At 41.9% G+C, this 6586-nt stretch overlaps 1 long non-coding RNA gene across 1 annotated transcript in view; it reads right to left on the bottom strand.

Moving 5' to 3' along the window:
• The window catches only part of LOC118404841, a 10108-nt gene extending 4856 nt beyond the window's left edge, over positions 1 to 5252 (bottom strand). Inside the window, exons 1-2 of the long non-coding RNA XR_004829817.1 lie at positions 5027 to 5252; positions 4520 to 4601 (exon numbers count right to left, since the gene is read on the bottom strand). This is a non-coding gene — a long non-coding RNA (uncharacterized LOC118404841). The remainder of the gene's footprint in view (positions 1 to 4519; positions 4602 to 5026) is intronic.
• Between the last annotated feature and the right edge of the window lie 1334 nt (positions 5253 to 6586).

Here is a 6586-nt window from a genome sequence, read left to right as displayed (position 1 = left end):
ATCCGCTCAGATTCCCGAAGACGGGTACTGTTTTGTGATGAACAGGCCGTGCTCTCCATGTCTCCGCCAGCTTATGCTGGTCAAGACGACACAGTCTTGAATTCACCCTGAGTTGTGCCCCGTTGAAGACTCTCCAACATACGTACTCCGTTTCCGGCAAGCCGTGAGTGTCCTATGGTTATGTCCGTTCCGTCCTGTAGTTCCGTTGGAATCCATTTGCGGCAAAGCCACGCCGATAATCCGTGTGTTGAAACGGGTCCAAGGCTCCTTCTTGACTTGTCCCGAAACAGACGCCCTGCAAACTGGTTTCTTCTATAAATTATGGCATATTCGTTAGGTTTAAAAAACCCACCTTTGTCTGTCATTGGATAACGCCCTATCACATGACTGGCCTCTTCTGGGAGCTGCTAATTAGAAATTCAATGCCGCGTTGTTCGTTATTCATAGTTGACGGCGAATACATTTGAATTTGAAAAACACCATCCCCTTTGTACGCTGTTTAGCCAAGGTTAAGCTAAACACAGCTGTTACCACACTAGAAAATACCAGCCTTTCTGGGAGAACGTGATTATTGCTTGTAGATAATAAATGTTCTTCCAGATGATAAGAAAGTTTTTTTGTACAATTATATAAACAGCAAACCCGCTATATTCCCATGATACGTTACCGGGTAGTGAGGACGCTATGTCGTCTGGATTCCAAGCTGCAAGGCACAGCCACCCGCGAGCGACATACTGGACAGGCCGCCCAGTACTAGTCCTCTTACCCTAAACGGGAACACGCCGTAATTATGACCACCAATCTTCGGGGGCATGTACGCAGTGCTCCCGGCGACTGTTGTTTCCTTTCAACAAGGAGGTTAAATATTTAATTTCCTCGCTTTCAACGCTACCTCTCCAACATCTTTTTCTGTAACTATCGATATCCACCTCTGTAAAGAAAGTTCAGAGAGTTTTCTGAAAAGTAAGCTCAAAGGCAAAGGTAACGGAACGATATCGGTAACATACAATACTACTGGAAAAAATAAACGCTACCTTTCCGACATCTTTCTTGCACCTGTACATCATTTTGTGTAAAGTGAGCTCAATGGTAACGTAAAGACATTGGAAAGATACCATATGTTATATTTATGTTTCACCCATGAGGATATTTTGATTTTCCTGGTTTCGTCAAACACGCTATTAAACACAGAATGAGTTATTCAGACGAAGTCGCTACTTTAGTGAACGGCGCATGTGGTATATTGAGCGGAAAATACTCGTAATTTGGTAAAAGCAATGCCTCTTTTAAGAATAATAATTAACGCTACCTTTCCGACATCTTTTTTGCACCTATACATTCCAAAAATTGTATCTGCTATATGTAAGTTTTAACCAAGAGTAAATGTTGCTTATCTTGGTTAAACTCAACACGTTAACACAGCAGGGGCTATTCAGGCGAAGCCGCTGCGTTAGTGAGGGCGCATGTGGTATATTGAGCGGAAAAAAATGCCTCTTCTTCAAATAATGATTAACGCTACCTTTCCGACATCTTTTTTCCACCTATACATAAAAGGGGGAGGTTTGCTTAAACCTCCCCCCTTTTTTGTAAAGTCAGCTCAAATGTAACGGAAAGACATCGGAAAGATTGTATCTGTTATATGTAGCTTTCACACAGGAGGAGATTTTCTTTTCTTGATTAAACTTAACACGCAAACACAGCAGGAGCTATTCATTTGAAGCCGCTGCTTTAGTGAACGGCGCATGTGGCATATTGAGCGGAAAATACTCTTAATTTGGTAAAAGTAATGCCTCTTCTTCAAGTAATGATTAACGCTACCTTTCCGACATCTTTTTTCCACCTATACATAAAAGGGGGGAGGTTTGCTTAAACCTCCCCCCTTTTATGTAAAGTCAGCTCAAATGTAACGGAAAGACACCTGAAAGATTGTATCTGTTATATGTAGCTTTCACACAGGAGATTTGCTTGTCTTGGTAAAACTTAACACACAAACACAGCAGGAGCTATTCATTTGAAGCCGCTGCTTTAGTGAACGGCGCATGTGGTATATTGAGCGGAAAATACTCTTAATTTGGTAAAAGTAATGCCTCTTCTTCAAGTCATGATTAACGCTATCTTTCCGACATCTTTTTTCCACCTATACATAAAAGGGGGAGGTTTGCTTAAACCTCCCCCCTTTTATGTAATGTCAGCTCAAATGTAACGGAAAGACACCGGAAAGATTGTATCTGTTATATGTAGCTTTCACACAGGAGATTTGCTTGTCTTGGTAAAACTTAACACACAAACACAGCAGGAGCTATTCATTTGAAGCCGCTGCTTTAGTGAACGGCGCATGTGGTATATTGAGCGGAAAATACTCTTAATTTGGTAAAAGTAATGCCTCTTCTTCAAGTCATGATTAACGCTATCTTTCCGACATCTTTTTTCCACCTATACATAAAAGGGGGAGGTTTGCTTAAACCTCCCCCATTTTATGTAATGTCAGCTCAAATGTAACGGAAAGACATCGGAAAGATTGTATCTGTTATATGTAGCTTTCACACAGGATATTTACTTTTCTTGGTTAAACTTAACACGCAAACACAGCAGGAGCTATTCATTTGAAGCCGCTGCTTTAGTGAACGGCGCATGTGGTATATTGAGCGGAAAATACTCTTAATTTGGTAAAAGCAATGCCTCTTCTTAAAAATAAACGCTACCATTCTGACATCTTTTTTTGCACCTATACATAAAAGGGGGAGGTCTCCATAGACCTATACTAATAAGAGTATGTAAATGAGATCAATTGTAACGGAATGGCAATGAAAAGATATCATCTCCTATTGGTAATTTCGGTAACAGGTTGTTTCGCAACAATGTCAGTTCGCAACCGTCAGTTCGCAACCAGGCAAGTCTTTTCGCAACAAGGTACAAGTAGTTTCGCAACAAGGTACAGGACGTTTCGCAACATTTGAATTTTATTAATGTTGATAGCCTAATAGTATTAGAAACCGTATTCCTAACATAATTATACTCCTTCCGCGTAAAAATCTTACCGGGTGCGAAAGACAACCCCGGCGGCAGAAGAACATGGGACCGCATGGACCTGACAGCCCGATGATTTTCATACGCCGGGCGGTACAGTTTCATACGCGTACACAGGTAGGAGTATAATTATGTCAGGAATATGTGATTTCTAATACTATTAGGCTATCAACTTTAAGATTAATAGAATTCAACTGTTGCGAATCGACTTGTACCTTGTTGCGAAAAGACTTGCCTTGTTGCGAACTGACGGTTGCGAACTGACATTGTTGCGAAACAACCTGTAACCGTAATTTCCACCTTAGAGAACCACGAAAATAAAAAAAGGCGAAGGTCAACGGATTGTATGTGAACGTCTGGTCGGTTCAAAGCCTGTAGATGTTTTCTGTACGTAAGCAATACCCGTTTCATATACAACGTTTACAAGATATATACGTGCAAAATTGGCATTCCTCTATTCGAAACAATTCCAAACTCTCATCTCTTTCTACATTGAACAAGCATTACAAGCAAGAAAATTACATTTCAACCATAAAGAGCCTTGACGTTCGTAGGGCAATCACACAACTCAGAATTGGCTGTCACAAATTAAATATAGAAACCGGAAGATTCCAAAAAATCCCTATTGACCAGAGGGTTTGTCCATTCTGTCCAGAGCTAATCGAAGACGAATATCACTTTATGGTTGTATGTCCCAAATATTCCGATATACGCAATTCTCTATACAGAAGGCTGTCATTTTGTACACAAGGATTTATCCAAATGGACCTGAAGTGCAAATTCAGATACATAATGACATGTAACAATCCCTGCATGGCAGATATAGGAAAATATATCAAAGAAGGTTTTGACATTAGAAATTCCCCAAATGATTGTAAAAGCCTCCAATGATTGTAAGAAACTTATCCCATACTACAACTCCTGTATTAGTTAGATAAGCCCTAAGTTAAGTTATAGCACTGTAGTTATGTAGATGCCATACTTTGTACCTCGTACAATTGTTGTGCAATAAAGTTATATATACGGCGCATATAAGGATGCTTAAAGGTTATGTAAAGATATTACATGTATTTAATCTGCCTTAACGAATACGGAAAGGTTACGGAAATGTAAAACCATGGTTTCCGTGGTCTTTACGATACCGTAAACTCTGCGGAAATATTTTCCCACCTTTAGGCTACATTTAAGTATCTCGGAAAGTATGCTTAAATATTCGTTTTCGTGCTGTGTATGTCTGCGTTTTTAGCTTTCAAGACGTAACGTTATATATATGTATATTATTCGCATTTCTTAGAACGTGGCCTATATGCTACATGTCTATAGACCGTATTTGTGTGAAGTCATTTTATCTTATCAACTTTAGTATTCCACACCCGCCTATTCCTGGCTTGTCTGGCTAAGAGTTGGAAAGGTAAGTGTTCACAGTCCATCAGGAGGGAACCTTATGCGGGTTATCTCCTCCGCACACGGAGGCCTTCAGGGTTTGCCTGACCTGAGTCTGGAGGGGTCCATGCGGAGAACGTGGCCCAGGTACCGGAGTCGTCTCCGGCGGATGGCTGCCATCAGGTGTGTTGCTGTGAGGGAGTATAGATATAGTTCAGCTCGAGGAGTCATGTCCCACGGCTGCGGTTTCTGTATCCACTGACGGTCACAAAAGAATTAATCGTTAACGTTATCGATTATTGACATACCATTGGACTGATCAGTTGTACAAAGCGTATAAACATACATAAAGGCACTCTGTGAAGAACGACCCTTATAACTAGTCTCTGACTGACCGAATGGTAATTGGGGAATTTTGGCCAAGGTAGTTATAAAAGTAGGAATAGTAGGAATTATAATTAGCCTAGAAGTGAACAGCTCGACCGCCGGTGCTAGCTGGATATAACGTTACTGCAAAAGGCTGACCTAAACCCATAGTGACTCATTTGTCCCTATTTGGCCAAATTCTTCTCTTTTTAATGCAGCTGACCCGTCTGCCTGGAGAATACCTACTAACCTGTCATGACGAAGGTAGGACGCTCAAAGTACAAAGGAGGAGCTCTGTCACATAGCGGCCGTTGCGTTGTTCTGTAGTGGGGAGCTGCGAGGTATATAAGTCAGAATGACGCCAGACCGAAGCCAGACAGAATGGCGAGACATTCGGGGATACACACAGGTGAACGCAGGGGCTGGTCCATATGATTGGTTTAGTCTAAAAAAATCCCGATGATTTAATTGGTCAAAAAAATGCTTGTACGATTGATTATCTGAAATAATGAAATTAATTGTACGCTACCATGGAACACTCCTGACAGTATGAAGCGATCGCGATGATGTCACGGTGACGCAGTGGTAGGCAAAAAGCAGGTGTTTGGCAAAATATTGATTTACATACGAACCAGTAATTTTATCTGCTAATTTAAATATCAATTTTTAATCCAATCTGCTGACGTCCTTGTAGGCACCAGCCGTCAAATACCCCGGATATAAACAACAACAGCGATCGCTCGTGTGGACTCTACTTGGACCATTGATTTTCCTTGCGCAAATCAGTGCGGCGCGTCAGGCTGCCTCCAAAATGCTAGGAATTTGTAGATGACATGGACTCATTAGAAACAAGAATCCCAGATTCAACTTTTCTAATATGCAGCAGGGCCCGAACGACTTGGACTGCAGGTCTCGCGCTAGCCACATTTCATCCTAAGAAACGTACAGTGCACTGTGTGCTGCATATCCAATTCACAGCTGTTCTGTATCCAACGCCTCCAATTACAACAACAAAACGTCTCAGTATTGAAGATCTTGTGAGTCTTTCTTCAGTCCGACTTACGATGGAACTCCCACGTCGACTCTATTTGCAGTAAATCTGTCGGCACCTGTTCCTTCTTCGTAAACAGAAACCATTTCAGAATTCCACCGACGACCTTGTCACAGTTTGCGTCTTACATTGGACCGGTCCTCGAGTATTCAGAGTGCCACACCTGGCCTGTGCGCCGAAGCCATGTGGAATTTAGACACCTTTTAAATCCAGGTGACAGTAGAGATTAAACTACTGGGGCGGAATCAGGGGATGGTTGGAAGGTGATTTGTGGGCGATAAAGGGGCCAGGTCAAGAAGTGAGGAAAGAACTGAGAAGTAATTTTTTTGCGCCCTCCCACCCTCCCAGTTTTACTGTTGAAGGTTTCTTAATGCCTCAGACGCCAAGGTAAAGGATGGGATTTTTCTCCCGGAATATCTTAGTATGCTGCCCTCTGGTTCACCATTGCCAGAGGATCGAGAAGGTGCAACTGGGAGCTGTGCGCACAATACTATTGGGACCGAACTACACGTCTTACACCGATGCCTGTTCGTATTAGTAAAGTAATGACCAAAACGAATGGACACGGACTATGAACGCTGAGCTTTTCGCCCTACTATATGTTTTATACCATGTATGTGTAGCGATAATGGTTGATAGGTTTTTAGAACTCCATGTAATCTGTATCTCTGTTATATCTTATCTGACCCTTACCTCCCTCGTGACCTCAATAAAAAGTAGCCTGCTGGCCGATTTGAGCTTCTCATGAAAAAAGGTTCA

The sequence above is a fragment of the Branchiostoma floridae genome, chromosome 17 (assembly GCF_000003815.2).
Source record: "Branchiostoma floridae strain S238N-H82 chromosome 17, Bfl_VNyyK, whole genome shotgun sequence".
Lineage (NCBI taxonomy): Eukaryota > Metazoa > Chordata > Leptocardii > Amphioxiformes > Branchiostomatidae > Branchiostoma > Branchiostoma floridae.
The sequence above is the reverse complement of the archived record's forward strand: the minus strand, read 5'-3'. Positions and strand labels throughout refer to the sequence as shown.